This window comes from Canis lupus, chromosome 32 (genome assembly GCF_003254725.2).
Source record: "Canis lupus dingo isolate Sandy chromosome 32, ASM325472v2, whole genome shotgun sequence".
NCBI classification, from domain to species: Eukaryota; Metazoa; Chordata; class Mammalia; order Carnivora; family Canidae; genus Canis; species Canis lupus.
In genome coordinates this window covers 27,758,586-27,780,714 of record NC_064274.1, presented here as the reverse complement: position 1 = coordinate 27,780,714, position 22,129 = coordinate 27,758,586, and the positions used below count along the sequence as shown (strand labels likewise).

General features: G+C 36.5%; 1 protein-coding gene across 2 annotated transcripts in view; it reads left to right on the top strand.

Moving 5' to 3' along the window:
* The window catches only part of DKK2 (dickkopf WNT signaling pathway inhibitor 2), a 370,758-nt gene that overhangs the window by 175,973 nt on the left and 172,656 nt on the right, over positions 1–22,129 (top strand). For both annotated transcript variants that reach the window (XR_007407838.1, XR_007407837.1), the window contains exon 4: positions 5,988–6,137. The gene's annotated coding sequence lies outside the window, so the exon portion shown is untranslated. The remainder of the gene's footprint in view (positions 1–5,987; positions 6,138–22,129) is intronic.

The window sequence follows — 22,129 nt, the reverse complement described above, 5'->3', positions numbered from 1 at the left end:
CACACAATGGAATATTATTCCATCATAAAAAAAGAAGGAAATCCTGCCATTTGTGACAACATGGATAGAACCTGAGGGTGTATTATGCTAAGTGAAACAAGTTAGACAGAGAAAGGCAAATACTGTATAATCTCATATGTAGAAGTTTTAAAAACCTGAACTCAGATATAGAGAACAGGTTGGTTGTTGCCAGAGGCAGGGAAAGGGGTGAAATGGGTGAAAGTGATCAAAAGATACAAACTTCTAGTTATTCCAGTTATAAATAAATCCCGGGGATGTAATGTACAGCTTGGTAACTGTAGTTAACAGTGCTATATTATATATTTGAAAATTGCTAGCAGAATAAATCTTAACAGTTCTCAGCACAAGAAAAAATATTGTAACTGTGTGATGATGAATGTTAACTAAACTTATTGTGACAATCATTTCACAATATATGTGTACATCAAGTCATTATGTTGTATACTTAACACTAAAATAAAATACATGTAAATTATATCTCTATTTATTTTTTTAATATGTTTTTTATTTTTTTAATATCTCAATTTAAAAAAGATTCCACATTTAAGTGAGCTCATACCAAAAAAAGATAAAAAAAACTTTTCACATATTTCACAATTTTTTGCATACTTTTTATATCTGATGGTTAGGAAGATGTATAATGATTTAAGAGTGACTATACATACAGTAACACTTAAAACAGAGTTTGTATTCTATTAAACACAACTATACCTGTATACACTTGAAAACTGATGGACAGCTTTCTCCTTAATATGTAATATGTGCCATATGTAACATGTATGTTTAACATATACTGGGATAACATTTTGTAGTCCGTCCATGGTCAAAGCTTAGTGCAGGTATGTAATCATGGACCATTTGCCACAATTACCTATAGTATTTTTAAAAACCACATCTCCATAGCCTGTCATGACTCTATTTTGAAATTTGTTTCTCACAGTCCTGGAAGTGTATGATTTAATACTGAGTTTCCACCATATTGGTCAACCTTCAAAATACATTATTTTCTAACCTTTGCACATTATAACAGATATGTCTGGACCCCAGCTGCTGTGATTTGCTCTGATGGAGATTTGGGCTGCTGTAAGAGTCAGTGTAGTACTTCTGGAACGCAAGACGCACTTTGGACCTCAGAGCAGCGTGCATAAAATTGGCTAAGGATCAGAGTTCTGGCTGCAATAAATAGATCAGGGCCCTTTGAGAGCAATTTCAATTTCAGGTATCTTAGATGTTGGGGGGTATTGCCAAAATATTTTCTATTCCTTCAAAACATTCAGATTTTTTCCCTCCCCTCACTTTTTCAATCTAGAAAATCCCAAAGGAAACTTAAAAATAAAATATATTTTCAAAACAAAATATTTTCTCTCAATCATAGCAGAAACAGCTGTTTATCACTGGGTTATTCAGTCAGAATTCACATTTTGAGAGGGTGCAAGTAAATGATATGATATACCTTCAGCCAGAGCTTGGTTTTGAGATAAAAAAATTTTGTGTCATTTCCTTCATATTTACTAGCTCAGAAAAGACTCTCATGATAACAAATCCTTGCACAATCATCCACTTCTCATATATGTATTGGGAATGCAGTTTCCTGAGGAATAACTTTCAGGAAAATATCCTATTCTTTCAAATATTGGTTTCTTGTCTTTGAATCTCCAAACAGTTTTTGGATATCCAAGGCATATCTTATTCTTTCAGTTATTAATTCAACAAATTTGCTTAATCTCCACACCAGGCACTGTGCCAATTAGTGGGGACTCCCTGATGCATATGAGAGGAAAGGCCCACAGCCACGCAACACTAAATCCTCGATGCCCTCAATACCAGATTCTTGGCTTCAGTGGTAACAGTTATTTTCCTTTTAAAATATCGGAGGTCCCTCTCTCTTATGTATCAAGCAGGACAGAGGTCACTTCGCTGTCATACATAGCGCAGCCCAGATCTTTCTGAAGGACTTCCTGTTGCTGTTTGTGAATGGCAGAAGAGTTCTGTTGAATGGGACCAAGAGTATCATTTTCCCAAAACAGATGAGTCAGTGATGCCCCTTAGTACACACACAGCATTGTGAACAACGGAAGAGCAGACGTAGCAGTTGCTCTGTTTGGGTTGAAATGTCAATAGACCTTTTTGCAGCAGAGCTTATTGGAAAGAGCTTGGACATAGAGCTATTTTCTCATTCTGTCAGAGAGCTATATGGCCTTGAGCAGGGTCCTCTTTTGCCCTCAGTGTCTGCATGTGCTAAATTGGAATAATGTTACCTGGCTTATATGGTTGAATATTTATTCAGAAATGGTACAGTGCAGCAATAGTAGATAGTAAACTATTATATGTAAATACACACATGTTCTATTCCAAGATGACTTACGGAATCAATATACATCAACCTGAACACAAATCCGTTTGCCAGGTGCTCCCGTTTCTTTATCAAATAGCAATTTATCCAGTAACCTCTCCAAACTGTGGTGTGTGTGTGTGTGTGTGTGTGTGTGTAACACATTTACATATAATGTTCTAAACAAAAACTCGTAGAGGGAAAAAAAGCTAGCTTTAGAAAATAGCATTTCAGAGGCTTGAAAGAACTCCTTGATGTATAATTTATTGCCCAGAAGGAAAAAGGAAGATAATTTAGCAAAAGAGAGGCTTTATCATTATGTTTGACTTTCGTGCAACCTTTTTTCCTTTTACATGAAATTGGGGTTGTTTTGTACCTTTGGACCTCTGATTCCTCCTCCGATAACAAACATGGTGCTAGTTGCATGTTTTGTCATGCAAATTAATGCAGTAATACCCACAAAATTTAGCATACGCTGGTTGCCTAACACTTACTATGAAATCTGAAATTGTTATACTGAGTTACCAAAGTTTAGCTTTCCTTTTTCTTAAACATGGAGAATTTTTTTAAACCCATTTCAGACCTGAGAGACACCTAGGTTTTTATATCTATGACTGGCTTTTGTCCAAATGTCATGTAAGGAATTTATTAATATTACTATAATACTTCAGAGGACTGTGGAATGTACATTCTAGGCAGATTTTTTAGGCTCTGTGGGGGGAAAAGGAAAGAGCAGAGATGATGTTGTGATGGAATTCTCTTCTCTGCAGGAGGGAGGAAGAGAATTTTCTTTATGCCACTCTTTCATGCTGAGACTCTAGGATGTCAGGGGCATCCTAACATAACATTAAATTATTGGTTTTTATGTGAGCTACTCATATCTTTTCAATGACTCAGAAGGAATTTAATAAGAATTTTAAAAATGTATTGGTGACAATAAAAAAGTAGAAGCTACTATATTTTATAAACGTATTTCTTGGGCAAGCCAGTACTATTTTGACAAAATAATAAAAATATTTCATACTTCATCGTGAATACTTTGAGGTACACATCAATTTTTTTCATTTCAGATACTTTGAAATACTATTTACTATCCCCTATAGACCTAAAGAAAGTTTATTCAATATTTGCAAAGTTCTTAAAGTAATGGGAAAATTGACATAGGTTAAGTCAAAGACATTGAGAGTACTTGCTGTATTTTATGAAAATTTGCTCCAACATTTACCTATTTAAAAGTGTTTCATTTCACTTAATCACCAAATTCAAAGGTCTTTGCCTAGTCTGTTCTCTTTGACCTTTTCCCCACATTTGTTGGGAGTTTCCCTCCCTTTTCTTATTGAAACCTCACTCTTCCTTTGGCCTTTACAACACCTTCCTCCCTAGAGGTGCTGATTATTTGCCTGTTGTCTCTCAGCTCCAAAAGATTCTTTTCTGTTCTGCTGTATGAGGCTCAGCATGGAGCTGTACAAGCGACTTTTCCCAGTTCCTTATCACCTGGCTTCCTGTTAGGCTCTGCCAGTAGAGGGCCCTAGAGAGTGATTAGAAGGTGAGAGGAGCGGGTTTTTTTGTTTGTTTTTTTTAAAAAGCTTTGAGTAAAATAAATAAATAAATAAATAAAAAGCTTTGAGTATAGTTGACACAGAATGTTATAGCAATTTCGGGTATACAACATAGTGGTTTTCTTTCTATTTTTCCTTTAAAAAAATATTTATTCTTGATAGACACAAAGAAAGAGAGAGGCAGAGACACAAGCAGAGGGAGAAGCAGGCTCCCCACGGGAAGCCGTATGTGGCACTCCATCCCAGGAACCCAGGATCACCACCTGAGCCAAGGACAGATGCTCAACCACTGAGCCACCTAGGTGCCCCTCTTTCTATTTTTCCAATCCATAGAAGCATTGTGCCTGCAAAAGCAGACAGTCGGCTCCAGCTTCCAGCTTCTTTTGCCAACGATAGCTCCTATGGGTTACCAGAATGTGCATCTTTTAAAGGCTGGGGTATGAGTTGCCCCTGTATTCCCTCACACACTGGGGCACACTCTTCTGGGCATCTGTTAAGGTGTGACCCCTCCACAGAGTTCCTGGCGTGTGCTAGACTAAAGTTCTGAGAACCAGCTTCAAGGAACTTTCTCCAAAGGACCAAACACTAGCCCTATTGGGCTCCTCTTCCAAATTCTAGGTTCTAGCACTACCACAGTTTCTCCTTTGTTTTTCCAGCCCCAGGGATAGTGGCCGCTTCTCGCCATTATTAATCTCTCCGTAAGCTTAGCATCTTTTTCCAGTAGTGATCTAATACCTGTTAACCAATTCCCTGTATTTAAGTCCATTTTAGAAATACCTAGGGCCTTCTCTGTTTTCCTTAGTGCAGTCTCAGTTCTGCCTCCTTTATTGGACCCTTCTTCTTTTGCCACAGGTTTCTCTTTTTAACCTATGTAGTCTTTCATGTACACCTGAATATCAGAATCTGTATTTCATATATAGTCTGTATATCAAAGATCTGATCAAAGATTGAGGGAATCCTCAGCTTCGAACATCACATATCTACTAGTTCACAGTACCAAGTGTTTACTGAGCATTTTTGCTGGGATTTCCTATCAATGGAACATATATAATATGCCCCAGGTCAAATGTTCTCATTTCACATGCTATTTCTATATGCTTCACTATGTACTCCTCTGTAGACTTGCTTGTTTTAATCAGTGGTAATTAATGGTCTCAGTCAGGGAGACTCATACTTTGCAATTTTAAAATTATTTATTCTTATTAGGTTCTCATACGTGGTCAGTATTAATATCATCTAAATTATTTTTTTACACTATACTTTTCATTTATCCTTTCCGTACCCACTACCACCACCATTACCCTAATTTAGATCCTCATTACCTTCACTCTTTGATAACTTAAATAAAGTCCCTACTGGTTTACTTGTTTTACAGTTATTCTCTTCTTTACATTGCTACTGGCCTAATTTGCACAAACCCTGACATTCTCTTCCATAAACCTTCAGTGGTTCTCTCAGCCTACATGATAAAGTCAAAACCCTTCTGCTGGAAATCTCACCTCAATGAATGTTTGGCCTGTCTCTCAACGTGGCCCCCAATTAAGTCTCTACTTTAGGAAAATTGGTTTTCTCAATGACTCCCACTTCTCTCTCCTTACCTCTCTATAGAATGCTCTTCTCTGTGAAGCCTCCTAGAAACATTTCAGACAGAACTGATCTCTCCCCATGAGGGACTTTGCCGGGAATCACTTCTCTATATCACCTATTTGGCACTAGTTGTGAGTTGAATGCAGTATTATAATGAGAAAAGAGGGAAGTATATATTTAACAAATAACACAGTAGTGCATGGCTGGTCATGCTGTGTATGTCAGGACCCTTAGGATGTATCTATCCAATGTCATGTCAATAGATTAAGAGGGGAAAAAAAAAAACTATTTTACTTCTGAACTAGCAATTTATTTTACTTCTTGATACTAATAGTTTGTTTTATTTCGATGTGACTGAATTGATCTGTTTTATTGCCTTAACATTTTTTAGAGATAGAATTTATTAATAAACCTTGATATTTCTTATTTTATGGAAGTATGTGCTCCATCATTCATAATTCTAAAACTCTTGGTTTTTTTTTTTTAAGATTTTATTTATTTTAGAGAAAGAACATGAACTGATTGAGGGGAGAGAGGGGCAAGCAGTTTCTACACTGAACATAAAGCCCAATGTGGGGCTCGATCCCACAGCCCTGAGATCATGACGTGAGCTGAAGTCAAGTCAGATGCTTTACTGAGTAAGTCACCCAGATGTCCCTAAAATTCTTGTTTTGTTTCAAGAGATCTGGATGAAATAAAAAATAATATACTAAAAGCTGATATGAATTCCAGTACTTCTTAAAGAGATATAAAATGTTTTGGGGGGATCCCTGGGTGGCTCAGCGGTTTAGCGCCTGCCTTTGGCCCAGGGCGCGATCCTGGAGACCCGGGATCGAGTCCCACGTCGGGCTCCCGGCATGGAGCCTGCTTCTCCCTCCCTCCTCCTCTCTGCCTCTCTCTCTCTCTCTATGTCTATCATAAATAAATAAATAAACAAACAAATAAATAAATAAATCTAAAAAAAAATGTTTTGGGGAAAAAAAATAAAATGTTTTGGGGAAGTTTTGTTTGAGAAAATTTTCCTGCCATGGCTAATGTCCTTCTTTCCTTCCAAATATGCTATAATGACTCTTGCTATTGAAAGCCAAGATTTTGATAGTGTCTGATTTCATGATCAAATTAGATGATGTCAAATCTCATCATTAATTTGACCCATCAGATAAATGTCAGGTATTGTAGCATGTAGAGGTCCTTCAAAGGAAAAAATTCAGGGACACCTGGGTGGTTCAGTGGTTGAGCATCTGCCTTTGGCCCAGGGCGTGATCTCGGAATTCTGGGATCAAGTCCCGCATCATGCTCCCTGCATGGAGCCGGCTTCTCCTTTTACCTGTGTCTCTGCCTCTCTCTCTGTGTCTGTCATGAATAAATAAATAAATCTTAAAAAAAAAAAAAGTTCTTCAGAGAAGAGAGTGTAAGGTTATATTGTGAAAATACCAACAAAACAATGTGAGGCTACATTGCCTCTACTTTCCTGAATAGCTTTCCATAATCCAACTCTTGGCAGTGTACAAACAAGTTGAGGAAAGAAGTCTATAGAGAGGGCCTCAAAATAATTGAAAAGATATCCTGAACTCTGTGGATTTGGAAGGAATCTAGAAAGAACACAATAATATTTTGCTTTCAGAGACTGTTGTAACTGTGTAAATTTAAAACAATACACAAAAGCTGATCAAGCTCCTATTGTATTTTAGGCCAGTTAGTTATAAGCAGAGGCCGTGAGTCCCTATGGATGGAAACTCTACACCTCCCACAGGATCTATTTTTACAATTAATATTTTGAGAGTCAAGATGATCTTGTTATGCCTAATAACTGGATAATGAAATTTTAATTTATATAAACATATGTTTAATTCAATAATGAATCCAATAGTAGCAGAGTCCTCAATAAACATATACACAAACAACAGCCAAAGTCTATCCTGCTTTCGTTCTTCTCTGGTCTTCTACAGTTAAGGTGAGTAAATGATAAATATGATTTCTCATTAAAATTCTCCATACACTTGAAGTTAACAGATGGTCTTCGATTAATACAGTGACTTTGTTGCTGGTTTGCCCCACAGTCCCAGCATGGGTCAGTTGTCTTGGCAAAATCTCTAATAGCAACTATCTCCCTTTTCTTTGAAAAGTTTTCCAGATTTAAAATCTGGGAATTATGTGGTCAATCTACCTATTAATCTTGTCTTATTTGGGCCAAATAGTCCAATATGTAAACCCCTTTCAAAAGGATCCTCTTCATTGTTTTTCTCTAAATCATCTCAGTGATAGTGAAGCAGGTTGCAATTTCTTTCCCTTAACCATGTGGAGACATTTCAGTGCTCAAGGTAGCTGCTTTGGGAAAAGGGCCCCCTGGTACAGTTACTGAAAGATGACAATGAAAAAGTAAATGCAGGGGTGGAGGGTTTGTGAGTGACAGTACTTGGAGGGAAAGAGAAAGGGTGCCACTGAAGAGTTTATGATAAGCAGATGAATTCTGGTTCAAGAAATCAAACACCACCTATTTGAATTCCCATCAGAGGTTCAATTAGAAATAGAATCCCTCTTTGCTTCCTGCCCCACTGGCGTGTTGTCACGGGCCATGCACTGTTTAAACAGCTGCACAGTCTCACCTCAGGGGTGACTGAATTGCATTGGTGATGTTGATCCCTGTATGGAGCTAAAACTTAGAGGAAACTTGATCATTTGCGGAATGACTTAGGAACTGAGGGTGAGTTATGCTCCCTGTATGAGGATAATGAGTTAAAGTCTAGAGAATGTGTGGTTGTAGTACTAGTTTTGTTCAGTAAATCTAGTGTAGGACTTCATCTTTTTAATGCAAACTGAGAATGAAAAACAGCATAGACACAAATGTGCAAAAGAGTAAATTTTAAAAATTAAACATATGAATACTCAAATCTACATCTGAGTCTCTGGTATAAGCAAATAGAAAGGTGTCAGTTGCTTATATTCTTTTTCTGCAGTTTTCCATCCTCCTTTTCAAACTCTGCCTCTATTCCTAGTATTATCACCTCACATTTAATACACTTGTGAATAGGCAATCACCTACTCCTTATATCCATATATTCTTCTAGTCCAGTGCTTCTCAAGCTTTATCATGGGTTATGAACACCATCGATTGTAAGGCCCCATTCCCAGAAATCCTCATTCAGTAGTTCTGTGATAGAACTCCAGAATTGCCATGTGTCACATGTTCCAGATGACACTGTTGCTGCACCTTGGGGACCACACTTGACAACCACTGCTCTAGAAATTCATTATCTTACTGAAAGGTTTGGCAAAGGTAAACTACGAGAGAAAAAGGGAAATGCAAATGCAAATGCATTATTTGGGAAGAGCATATGAAAGAGAAGCACTGGCTACCTCAATCAAGATCATGAAAGTCTCATCGCCATCCTTCCCTCCATGATGTCCTCTACTAACGCTGCCTCATTCTTTGGAATTTGTTGCTGGGGGTCACTTCTGAAAGCATTCTGAAACAAAAGCTCTATTCATTGAATTCTATTTCATTGCATAAGTGAATTCATGGATATGATAATATTAAGTAAAAGTAACTTCATTAATAACTGGATTTGGAATATTTGGTGATGTATTGACAACTGTTATGAATAAAACATACATTAAAATCAGCCTGTGTACATAATGGCATGACAGACAGTGACCTGACCTAGATTTGGTCTCTCCCAGAAACTCTGTGACATTGCACAGGAGCAGTGTACATTGTTTAGTGGCCACAGTACATGAATGGTTTCCCTGCGGTATGTGTTCAAAGTATTCAATTTATACTTCTCAAGCCTGTAGAATTCTGTCTTTTGATTTATATTTATTTTCATTTTCTACATTCTACTCTATATTTTTTAATCTTTTTGTCAGTCTCCTTCAATCTTATTATGTATTATCCTCAAATTCTTTACTTCAATTTCACTCATCACCTTTATTTTACTCACCTTTGGTAGTCTAATGATTTTTGCATCACCACTTTATCTCACTCTTTCTTTTCTCCCCTTCTCATATCTTTTTCAGTATTGTTTACAACACTGTGAGATAGTTGGTTATTCATCTTCTTAGCTGAAACCCATCTTGTGTAACAAAGTGTTTTGAAATGTCTTTCAGTGATAGTCAGAAAACCCAGAAATACAGGCATAAGTTAAAAAGTCAAGGTCATTAAAATATAAAAGAGAAAAGCAAATTCATAGAAAATTTAGAATTAAGAAATATATACTGTAAAGACTTAATAGTTTCATACTTCTAATTAATAAATTTAACTCTGAGCTTCTTGGCAGCTGAAGCAAAAGGAGCTATAGTCAGTTTATAAGAATCATATTTTCACTTAAGGAGAAGACACACTAGTTCTTTGTAAGGTCAAGCCAATGTCTTGAGTGGGTCTTTGTATACAGGAATCTGGGTTATGTAGTGGATGACATTTTAATAGCGTTATTAAGTAACTATAGTAGTGTACTTCGTAAAGCATTTTTTAGGGTATCCATTAATGTAAGCCAAGGGCATAATGTCAAAGTACAACAAAGAAAATATCTTAATAGAGGCTAAGAAAATGTAGTCTAAATGTGCAGCTTTTTGATATCACAGCATGATTCAGGAGTTAAAAACAAGGATTATAGAGAGAGACATGCATTTCATTTTTTTTCAAAGCAATCTCCAGAAATGAAATTCCTTTCATGAATGGCTCTGATAGAAGTTAGCTAGCAACAGTTTGAAAGTATGTTCTCTGTTAATGAACAATTCCTTGTTACTGATTAAGGACAGATTCTGTATTTTAAAAATCAACTAACTGAACAGGAGGGTTGGTGACCTCTTGTGAAAATGAGACCAAAAATCAACACTATTTCTTGAATAGATGACCACCCAATTTCTACATTGAGGTGGGTCAGTAGAGTAGGGAGATCTAAGAGTTTACTTAAGAAACAGTTTCTGTTTTTTTTTTTTTTTTCCAACATTCGAATAAGTGAATTATTAAGTCTCCAAGTTCTTCACCATACAATGTGATCAAGATGATTTAGACTGGAACATTTTGAAAGCATAAGTTACTAGCCACCCACTATGGCTATAGTAAAAAATGTCACAGCCATTGCACTGATGGAACATCTGGTTTTAAGAAACTGATTTCCTTGGTGAATCTACCAGGATGAATTAATTACAAATGTATGCTTAAGTAACTAAATTAATTATTTTGTTATATGGTGTTGATATCATCAAGTACATTTTGAAAGATAATTAACCCAAATAATTTTGGTTTTAAAGTAAGTGATCTTAAGCAATCTTTTCTGATAACAGTTAGCAAGCAGAACCAATTCCTCCTTGAGAATTCTGATAGTTTCTGACATAGTCATGTCATAAACATGTAGAAGGAACATTCTAGTTTTAATATCAGACATATTTGGGCTGACCAAACAAATCAGTGAAATATATAAAAAGAAAACAGCTGGGATTGAAACACAGGAGCTTTTATGATCTTTAAAATCATTCATTTTCTAGGCCATTTTTATTATTTTATTAGTTTCTAGGCCATTTTTCCCACTCCTTATTCTCCCGTAAGAGCTATGACTCTCCCAGTAGATCCATATAGAACACTAGGACTAGCACCAGGAAATCGCTTAGCCAGTATTAACCATTAGTTTCTGCCCAGAGTAAAAGGCTCAATGAAAGCCAACAAAAGCATGTCATTATGAATAGACTTTATTTGTCATAAAGGGGCTTAGACAAAGACAAGATTCAACCAAACTTGTAACATTGGTCTGTGGTAGAACAGTTTTGCCCTCAATCTATTACTTCTTACATAAAATTCTGAGCCAGGAAATATCTATCTGTAATTTGCCAAGGAGAAAATTGGTATGAAGTTTGAGACAGAATGTATAATTAGTCATATCTCATTTCAGAAATATTGTGGCTTTGTAACTCTTGTTGCAGATTTATACATACATATATATATATATTTTTCAAGCCTAAGAATGTTATTATTCTGCTAATGGTGCAACGAATTCTTGGTTCTCAAAGAGTTAGAGACCTGAGTGAGTATGCATAAGAACTGGAATGCTTCTCTCTTATTTTTCCTTCACTGTAAGTCATTTAATGATAACCAAATGTCATTGAAGCTTGGGATACATATGAAATGTCCCAAAATAATTTTGCATAGAAGGAAATCAATTTTAGCACCTTTTAGGAACATGACACAAGAAAAAACCCCACAAATAACTGTGACCAATACTGAGGTAGGCAACATATCTTCAAAGAAACCATTAAGATGCAAAAGCAGAAAAGCAATTTTGTCTTTGTACTGCTCAATAGAAAAATTATAAAAGATACAAAATGTATTATGCCCTTTGACTCTGTATTCATTCTGTGTTCCTTACACATATTTTATATATATCACTTCTTTAGTATAATAACTTGCGTAAAATACGCTTTTTCTTTTGAGCAATTATAAGTGTCCCCGTTTCCCCATGAGATTGTTTGAGTAGTTAATTTATCTTAAGGATAAGTGATGTGTGCTTAGTATAATGAACTTTTCTTTACTAATACAAATCTGTCTCAAATGAGCCAAGAGACAATATTAACGGTATGTGCACAAGTGGGACTCTAAAAAAGAAAAAGAATTACTGCATCAGTGTTTTCTTCAAAGGTAATGAAAAAATAAATATATAGAAGACATACTCTATCATTCTTGTTTACTATATATGAATGGGCTACATATGTTCTGGAGACCCCAGTAGATTTGCAAAGTTAGCAGATTTACTAAGCAGACCAAGAATTCCTCCCCAAGCCCCGCATCCCCTCCTCCCAATCTTCAGTGAACTCTATATGCTTAGACAAATTTGTGTGACAGTCTTCTGGAAACTTGGGAAGACTGAGAAATCACCCCTTTCTCTGAAGTTGTCTCTTGAGATATATTTCTTTTCCTATTGTGTCTCTGAAATATAAAGTTCCTGCACAATCCTGCATACCATTTTATTCTTCCTTCCTCGAATTGAAAGGAGGCATATTCCAGCAGAGTAAAAATTTCATTTGGTATGTAGTCCATATATTGGTGTTCTAAATGATATGTCTTTTACAACTTATTGGGTTCTATGATTAACCAACCATTCATTGCATCTCAGACCACATAACTCACAGTGCATCATATGTAAGGAATTTCTATTGTTTACATTTAAATGTAAATAGTCTAAGCACTCATATATCCTATTACAATAATACATTTTATGCTTTTTTTATAGAAATGACCTGAAATGCTTTAGATTCAAATATAGTTATTTCATTAGTATATTTATAAGTTAAGCTCAGCATTAAAGAAAGAGGGTTTTTTTTAATAAATTAATTTTTTATTGGTGTTCAATTTACCAACATACAGAATAACACCCAGTGCTCATCCCGTCAAGTGCCCCCCTCAGTGCCCGTCACCCATTCACCCCCACCCCCCGCCCTCCTCCCCTTCCACCACCCCTAGTTTGTTTCCCAGAGTTAGGAGTCTTTATGTTCTGTCTCCCTTTCTGATATTTCCCACACATAAGAAAGAGGTTTTTTACTAATATGTGTCATTCTATAGGATTTAAAAAGGTTTCTATTCTATCAACTGTCCCGAATGCATCTCAAAGGGAGGTCACATTATTTTATTTTGTACTACATTTTACATACAATATTTATATGTGACCCAGCAATACTTTAGATAGAATTTCCATAACACAGTCATTTGGAATCAACTAATTTTATAAAATTATATGTTGTATTCATCATTGAAAATTTCTTTAAAAAAATAACAGGTATAAAGTCTCAAACACTCTCAAGGCATAGAATGATTTATTCTTCTCTGATGGGATAAGTAAAATTTAATGGTTTGGCCAAGATTCATTTAGAAATCCAAAATTGTTTGATTTGTAGCTTTAGGTGTTAGAAACATTTCAGTGCCTCAGAGCAATTGTAGTAAAGGTGAATCCTGACACATTCTCTGAAGTTATCAGTAAGCAGTACATGTATAACTCATAGCATTCACATTGGTAATATACTGTTACAGAAACACAGAGGAAGAAATGATTCATTTTCGTAGATGGAAGATTCAAAAATTGATTCTAAAATGTATAAATTTCATCTTGATATGAATTAGAATTTTCTTTTATCAGATGAACAAAAGTAAAAGCATTTCCAATAGGAGAAACAGAATAAGAAAAGACTTGGAAATATAGAAGCCTACCACACTGTGCAAATGATATTGAGTATCTTAGTATGGTTAGAGTGTAGGGAACGTGGTAGGGAGCGATATTTTTGAATAAATGCATGAATGAATGGTTGAAAAGTGCCATAGATTGAAGAATGCCATGCAGAGGATCCTTTACTTAATTCAGTGCAGACCACATGGATCTCCTATAGATTTTGGTTAAGATAATGAAAGCACCAGGTTGTGTTTTAGAAACCCTGGTAGGCAGTCAAGGGGCTGAATGAGAGAAGGAAGCTATAGGAATACAAGAAATTCAAGGAAGTAACTTGGTTTTGCTCAAATGATCAAATAAGAAAATAACTAGTTTCACCTAAATTAAGTACATAGCTGCAGTTGAATGCATTCTATTAGATTTATATGGTGCTTTTTTTTTTTAATTGAAGAGAAGCCTCGTTTAGAGTCACTTCTCTTTTTATCTTTTGAGATTTTATGTCCATGAAGTAAGGAGAATGGTATTTTTCCCCTTATCTGTCTCCTGGTTCATGACATATTATTTATCAGAGGCTTTGAAGTCTTTGAAAGAGAATTCCATAAAGATCATAGAGTATTATTGCCTCTTTTGAACAGAGACTTGCCATGTTTGCCTTATTTATGCCACCTTTGGATGGGTCCTCAGATACCAGCTGTTGACCCGTGTTTTCTACAACTGTTTTTCTTCTTGAATAAATCAGAGGACGATTACCCAGGACCTAAACCCAGCAGAAAATATTAGCCATTGACAAGATTTTTTGGATGTCAATAAGAATACCAATTCCTATAATGACAAATCTATTGGAAAATGCCTGGTTCTTGGTGGTATTTTATTATGAATATACAAGTTATTCTCTTAAAGTAGAAAGGACCTTTCTTCAAAAAGCATTTTGGCTTTAGCATCTGTTTATATTCCTTCCTAGAACACTTATTAACCAAAATTTCTTGAACATCTCCACTATCCATAGCTTTCAAATACTATGCTATCCTAGGCATCTCCATATTTCTTGAACCTGCTGTTAATGGAGATATGTTTCTGGGCCCCTCCTAAATCTCTGGTTCTTAAATGAAACAGATCTCTGGCAGTTTGATCTCTTAAAGTAAGTAAGGCTTCTTTGATTTGCTTGAAGGAAAAACTGGAGAAAATCAAGAGGCCTTGGATCTGTTTTAATGTGACAATGCTTTGGCTAGAGTTTCCTCCCTGTTCATTTTCTGACTCTATAATAAAAATCTTTCCTTTCAATGCCCTAAATTTGAAGACATTGTAAGGATTAAATGTTTTAACTAGCCATTTTTGCTATGCAGCAGCCCCCAAAACGTTGTTTTCGTCTGCTGCAAGTCATTTAAAAGCTGTAGAAATGGAGACACAAAATTTTAGTTTACTGTTTAAGTACGTATCATTCAGATGTTTCCTCAAACATTGCAAATTCAGTGCTATAAATCAGCACACTGCTATAAATTAAGAGTTTGGGCTTTAAACTATTTGATTTTATGTTGCAATTAAATACATTTTTAACAAATCTTAACTTTTTAGAACTAAATTGGCAAAGAAATCTTTCTATACATGCTCACTTATCTCTATTAGATGTACATGCATATGTATGTGGTATTTATGGTAGTTTTCAAAGTATATAATCAGCAACCTTGGGATGCATTTTTCCACACTTTACACTCAAAGTAACCCGAAGTAAGAAATCACTGTGTAGGGCAGCCTGGGTGGCTCGGCAGTTTAGTGCTGCCTTGGGCCCAGGGTGTGGTCTTGGAGACCAGGGATCGAGTCCCATGTCAAGCTCCCTGCATGGAATGGAGCCTGCTTCTCTCTCTGTGTCTGTGCCTCTCTCTCTCTCTCTCTCTCTCTGTCTTTCATGAATAAATTAAATCTAAAAAAATAAGAAATCACTGTGTAATGTTTGTACTCTGCTTTAGCTACTACTTATTCACTTTTTCCTTTATTTAGTAAATATTTTTGAGCCCCTACTTCCTCCCAGGCACCACATTGCATTTTAAAGCAATGAAAAGTTAGGTTTGCAGTAGGGAATTCCCTTGAAAAATTTCATTAAATCATTCCTCTTGTCTATACAGTTAATAGTAAACCAAAACACATCAAAATTCACGTTACTCTGTGTCCACTGAATTATAAACCAATAGAAAGTGGTTAACCATCCATGTAAGTACATACTTTGGAGTAATGACTCAACATTAGAGATTTCATCTGATTTTCTGTGGCAAGGTGATTATAATACAATGAGTTTTCTTATAAATAAAAAGTTATTTATATCCAGTAATCTAATATTTTTGATTATATTACTGGTTGTTATAACCAAGTCTTACTGCATTTATAAAAAATGTCAAACATAAACAAAAGTAGACAAAATTGTAAAGATAAAGCCATTGTACCCACAACCATGAAACATTGCTTTAAACATTTTTTCCTGTGTGTGTGTAATGTATGTGTGTGTGTGGTGGTGGTGGTGGTGGCAGGGGATTAATGGGTGTGGAGGTCTGTCTTTGTATATCATATTCCATTTGAAGCTTTTGGGATGTCATCTAAGATTCAGCAGCTTGAGCTGGTTGGTTCAAAGTATCTGAAAAAAAATTTAAATTTAGATTGCAGAGGCAACTGCCCAGTGGGGATTAATCCTCCTGGTAGATAATGACCTTCAACACTTCTATCACCACCAACACTCGAACAGTCAAAGCAAAGCAGGAAGAGGAGTATGCTTAGTCTGGGATTAGTGTGATCAGAAGAAACCTGTTCTGCTTGTTTTATTTATCTGGCTGTTTGTAAATGGACAAAGAAGGTAAAAAAATAGCTCCTATCCTGAGCAATAAAAGTACATTTATTCACCATCCCACCCTCTTCCAGATTTGCATGCAAGTGTCTTAATTATTGAAATTCTTTGTATATAAAGAGAATTCCACGTTTTCACATGGGACTTTATTCTCAGGACAGAGGAGGTGTTTGAGTTACTCTCAATTCACCCAGGTCACCAATCACATGCCTGTGAATGACAGCGGGCACAGCTGAGGGCACAGCCTACTGTAAAAATCAAAAACTGCTGATCTTCTATCAGAACGTGGCCCACTAATTTTCTGGTGTGTGGCCTGAATGAAGTCCTCAGACTCTTTTAAGTTCACATTAAAAATATGGAGATGGCACCTAAAAACCTTTTAGTTTCAACTTCTATTGAAAAATTAGAAAGTTTGATGTCACTGCATCTTTCCCTTTGGACAGGCACATTCTCATCATAGACCACAGTCCTCCCCTGGCCAGGGTCACTCATGCATGCTCCTATCTGAAAGAGCTTGAGTTTGCTAACCTTGGTCTACAGCCATTAACTAGTGCCACCTCCTCCATGTAAACCCTCAACCAAATGAGCAGACTTTCAGGGACAGGAGCCCTATTAGTGACTGTAATTGGTTGTAAAAATTGGTATTTTGATGAAGGTATCAAGGCGCAATAGATGTATATGAATTTCTAACATGTTAAAATATGACATGGAAATTGCCAAATAGATGTCCCAGAACCAGTTACAGTTAAAACCCTTGAGGAATATTTTGAAGAGAATGAGAAGGGACGATAGTTCTTTTCAGAGTACTAATGCAGCTTGTTGATCTTATGCCAAAGAGGGAGGGCTTGGAGTGCTACCTTCTTCAGCTCAAGCGTAGTGGCGGGGGCTTCATGGGATCATTCAAAAGCTTGAAATATGTTCACTACAGTTAAGGGGAATTATCAGAAGATGTCTAATTTATGCCAGAGAGGAGGAAACACATTCTATTTGGATCATTGCCCGCTTCTATGATGTGTGGGGCAAACTGTGGTTTCAGTGAACTGGATGAGGAATTGTTTTGTATTCCCTTGAGTAGGGAGGATGGGGGGCTTTAAGGGCAAGAGCCTGTGAAGAGTGAACAACCTGAGGAGCCAAAGGTGAGGGTTGAAGTGAGTGAGGGGAAAGGGAGAGGCAACTGACTACCTTTTCTTTTTTTTTTTTAAAAAAGATTTATTTATTTATTCATGAGAGACACAGAGACATAGGCAGAGGGAGAAGCAGGCTCCTTGCAGGGAGCCCGATGTGGGACTTGATCCCGGATCCTGGGATCACGTCCTGAGCCGAAGGCAGACAGACGCTCAACTGCTGAGCCACCCAGGTGTCCCCTGACTACCTGTTCTATAACAGACTTCATAGGGTTTAGCCATCTGAAGAGGAGAGAATATTTAATACTTCATGAAGCTTAGAATTATATTCCATAGGATTTGGCATTTTACTTACCCAGTTGAGCCTGTGTTTGCAACTTCAAGTGACCTTAAGAACATTATTGCCATGGGATGCCTGGGTGGCTCAGTAGTTGAGCGTCCGCCTTTGGCTCAGGTGGTGATCCTGGTGTCCTGGGATTGAGTCCCATGTCGGGATCCCCGCAGGGAGCCTGCATCTCCCTCTGCCTATGTCTCTGCCTCTCTGTCTCTCATGAATAAATAAATAAAATATTTTTTTAAAAGACCATTATTGCCTGAACATGATCATCAAAAGCATGTGCTTTCTTGAGGTCTCATCAGGGTGAGGATAAGATTATCACCACTGACTACATTTTAAAGGGACAATGGGATACGAAACAAAATTGTGTTTTGATTATGTTGAGAGTTCTGCTTGTTCATTGTATTGGATACAAAACAACACCAATAGCAGAGCAATGTAAGCCTTTAAGCAGAGACTGGCATATAGTCTTCAAGCTCTTAGAACTTCTGGTTTTCGTATAGCTCTATAAATGTGCTGATAGTCTGATTATCCTATAAATGTTCTGATAGTCTGATTATTCTGGTCACCAGCATATTACCTAGTACATCTTTTTATTATTTTCCAAGGCTGTTGAAACCATAATTTACATTAATTTTCCTTATTATTTTCTTTATTTCTTTTTACTTCTCTCTAATCTCCCTTAACATTTTATTTTATTTCATTTAAGGATTTTATTTATTGATGAGAGATACAGAGAGAGAGGACCTTGGGATCATGCCCTGAGCCACCCACGTGTCCCTCTCCCCTAACATTTTAAATTTGATCAACTTGCGGTTATTTTTACCAAATTAACTTTTGTTTTTACACTGTCAACGATTTTCTGTTGTTGCACAAAGGCACCTCCAATGTAGATATAAAGCAGAACAGCTTCACTTACAGACAGTCACTTAGAGGCTATGGAAAGTAGTCAAAGCCTTCTCATTGTTGGAGAGTTCTTGTCTCCAGATTTCATGGCATGCTCTAGTGTTTGTTTGTTTGTTTGTTTGTTTGTTTTTGGAGTGGGGAGAATAAAAGAGAAAAAGTGTTTTGATATTTCCTAGAGGTTTATCTAGAGTTAGAGAAAGAGAAATAAGTGAAAATGAAAGGTATTGAAATAAATAAGGTGATAGTTGAAGCACCATAATTATAAAGAAGCAAGAATCAGATTTATTAGCATGTTACTGACTTACATGTGAAGTGTATCTTTAGCAATTTCCTGTAAAAGAAAAGCTCCAACAACAACAAAAATATGTAATAAAAATGTAGGTTAAGTCACCTAGGTCAGAAGCAATTGATACTTAAGAATCATAAAATTAACTAATTGGACATATTTATTGGAAAGAGAGCAAAAATAAATCAATGTATAATTCCCTTGGTGCATTTATTTAGACTTAAAAATATGAAGATGGACATAAAAAAAAAAAAAAGACAAGAGCAAAGGGACTCTGGAAGAAAAGACCTTTGGGAATCATGAAACATTCCCTGTGCATGTGTAGCCAAGGAGTTTGTACATTTGAGGGAGAGCAAGACAACAAAAAATTAAAAATTAAACTGATATTTTAAAAATTACTTATATATTTGTTCCTTCTCTGATCCACAATCATATCAGAGATATAATTGGTTTCTCAAATAGTTAGAAATGCATATGTTGTTTAAGAAGTCAGTTTCTATTTATCAAAACCTCCATTAGTAGGTAAGAAGTAGAAAAGCATTGCTTTAACAATATATTCTTAGCACCTAAGGAAACAGAGGAGACTGTAGAAAATATGCAAATGCTGATTCATTAGATTGTGAGTTCTTTGGGAATATTATAATCTTTATAACTCAAAGTATAAAGAGACTGGTGCTCAAAAAAAATGACTGAGAATGAATGGATGGATGGATAAAAGAATGAAAAACTCAGTAAGTCACCTCAAAACTCAAAAACACACATACAAATCTGACTTTACTCCTCTTTTCAAGGTAGTTTCTTCACTCATTGGATTTACTGTTTGTTTGTTTATGGAATGTTAACTCAGATTAAGGAGATCTCAGGGGCACCTGGGTGGCTGTTTGTTGGGTGGCCAACTCTTGTTTTCGGCTCAGGTCAGGATCTCAGGGTTGTGAGATTGAGCCCCCTAGTGGCTACACACTCAGTGGGGTGTCTGCTTCAGGATTCTTCCTCTCTCTCTCTGCCCCTACCTTCCTCAAATAAATAATTAATTTTGAAAGAGACAGAGAGAGAGAGAGACAGAGAGAGAGAGAGAGATCTCAGAAATTTAGTCTGACCCTCTGGTTTCACAAAGGAGAGATAAGGTGGGGGAGGGGGCGTAAAATAGGTTAAGGTAACAGCACAGAGGCCTGATGCTAATAGAGCCCTTTATGTTAATTAGCTGGAATTAAAATACAAACAGACCACACACCCCAAAGAGGGATTGTATTCAGAACCAATTCAAGCATAGGCAGTTACCTTGATTTCACATAAGTTTTCTTTTTTTGAGTGAGAGTATATTGTTAATGTTGGAAAGGTAGAAGGCATAGGAGAAAATTTCCTGAGGCCTGATGAATTCTTATAGTTAGGAAATGTGGGGAATTTATTAATGAATGTCTTAGAGAAAATTACTCAAATGCAGGCACTATAAATTAAAATTTTTGTTTTGGGAGTGTCTAGGTGGCTTGGTTGGTTAAGAGGCCCACTCTTCAGCTCAGGTCATGATCTCAGGGACCTGGATGGAGTCCCACATTGAGGGGGGCGTCCCTGCTCAGCAGGGAATCTGCTTGAGATTCTCTCTCTTCCTCTCTCTGTGTCCCTCCCCGCTATATGCTTGCTCTCTCTCTTGCTTTCTCTCTCCTTTCTCTAAAATAAATAAATGAATCTTTAAAAAAATTTCCTTTTGAATCTTCTATTCAGAATCTTTAAAATAAAGTAAGGAAGGCTTTAAATTGGAAATGAATTAGCCCATAGTCTTTAGTTAAGAATCAATGCACTTTTATTCGAAGTATGTGCTTTATTAGAGTTGTTTAAAAAGTACCCACACATCTCAGTGAATGTAATTTGGCATCTTACAGAGACTGACTTTGAAAACTATGACTCCGGCTTCCTCGTCAATTAAAGCAATTCTCATAATGGCAGAAAAAAATACAAGGCTAATACTACAGTATTCTCATAACAATGACTAACAATTGTAGGATATAAATGGGAAAAATGCCATTAATGATAATGCAGTAGCTTTTAAACACTTGTGAGGGAGTCCAATTATAGTATCTCCTGTTACCTTCTGCCTTTCAGTATAACCCTACCACCCATGAATGGGAACATGTATCATTTCCTCCAGAACAATTCCATTCAGTTCAGTCATGAAGAAAGCTTCTTTTATGCAGATCCCCCACTTCCTTCCCTCTGATGTCCAGATCTTTCAAGCTCACTAAGTCACACAGCATTTCTGTGCATTGTTACCTCCTCCTCAGTAAGGCTGTTGGGAAACACTTCAAACGGTCTGTTCAGGAGGGGGACAAAACTGGCAAGGCGCAGGGGAAGGAAGGGAAATCAAGTCAGTGCTTGCCAAAATAATGAAAAAAAAAAAGTGGGATTTGGTGATGGTGGCAGTGGTGATGGTGGAGGGGGAGTAATCTTGAGTGATCCAAATTAAATGGTACCTGGGAGAAATGTTTAATTCGTTCTCAAAAAAAAAAATTGACTTAGGGGTTAGGTAATTATTTTAAATTTGTAAGAATGGGTGACTCAAAAAGTGGTGTAAAGAGAATAATTTGGGGTGTAAAAGGGAGGCCTGAAAAAATGTGGAGGTGCCTTTGACATCCCTAAACTTTACAAAGGCTCTGAATTTTCCATTTTAACTCACTGAGACACCACGCATGTAGCATCAGTGCAAAAGGCCAAGTCTGAACTCTTATGTGGCTACATTTGTTCGGACATAAATGCCTGTATAAAAATTTCTCTTGGAGACATGTTCCCTGTAATAAAAACATAACCATGCTATAGATATGTATAGCATAAAGGCAGATTGTTTTTAAACAGGAGGCTTTTCTAGGTTTACTGCAAGGCGTCAGCTACTCTTTAAGTTAAAATCATGTTTGACAGATCAGTAATGAGACATAACAGATTTTTAAAAAAACCAACAGACAATTTTGTACAGCTAAAGGGGCAGAAACAGAAACATCAAAGCCCAGG